The 966-nt window shown below is 43.7% G+C and overlaps 1 protein-coding gene across 1 annotated transcript in view; it reads left to right on the forward strand.

Moving 5' to 3' along the window:
* Positions 1-966, forward strand: part of adamts3 (ADAM metallopeptidase with thrombospondin type 1 motif, 3) — a 49,318-nt gene that overhangs the window by 10,813 nt on the left and 37,539 nt on the right. The window lies entirely within an intron of this gene.

The raw sequence follows: 966 nt of genomic DNA on the forward strand, positions 1-966 counted from the left end.
GATCCAGATTAACAGATGTTTTCCTGGTCTGAGCTTTAATCTGGATCTAATCTCTAATGTTAGGCTGTGAGGGGCTGTAAGCTAGTGGGAGAGAGTGTAAACAAAAGGATGATGGGAAAAGAGGGCAGGCTTTCTATGCTAAAGGTCCCGCCCACAACTCAGAGGTGAATATCTAATGAACTCCTGCCGCTCTACAGAAACTGTGTCATTAAAAACAACATTTTTGGGGGATTTTGGTTCAAAACTGCATCATTACAGTGAAAAAAAACTGGAAACAGATCAGAAGATGATCGGAGTGAAACTTCATGTTTTTGTTTCCCAAAAGCTGAAAGCTTGTAAAATATGAAACAGAAAACGTGAAAAACCTGAAACATCCCAGCAGGAAACAGGAAGCATTGATCCTGATAGATTCCCAGATCATTTATTGATTGAGGTTTCTTTGGAACGGAGCGCTGAAGTTAAATCTCTCTGAAGAACAGAAATGACTGTAGACAGTCTGAGGTGACCTGAGAGCTGCTGGTGAATCCAGAAGATGTTCGGCTGAAAGACGTTTCATCTGTCACATGAAGGAGCAGCAAAGCAGAAATCTGTCAGTCTGTGGCGTCAGATCTGTGAGCAGCAGATGACCGTCGATCAGCGAGCTGCGACTCTAAGAGAATTTATCTCAGATGAAAATCAATAGAACGTTCTGCTGCAGTCTGAGGACGACGAGAGGAGCTTCATGGAGGCTGAAGCTCTGAACACACAAATCCTGCATTTGGACCCACCGCTGGTGATGGTTCTGATGTTTACGGACACATCTGACAAACGGCCAATCACGCGAGAGCAAACGGATCACAGCTGATGTTGTTTATTCCTCCGGGATGCTGGTAGAAGGAGTTCCTCATTTAAGGGCTTTGATTTGACTGAACAAACATTTGGAACATTTAGGATCATCTTCAGCAATTCATCAGAGAGGAACGACTA

The sequence above is a fragment of the Oryzias melastigma genome, linkage group LG9, assembly GCF_002922805.2.
Source record: "Oryzias melastigma strain HK-1 linkage group LG9, ASM292280v2, whole genome shotgun sequence".
Taxonomy (NCBI): Eukaryota; Metazoa; Chordata; class Actinopteri; order Beloniformes; family Adrianichthyidae; genus Oryzias; species Oryzias melastigma.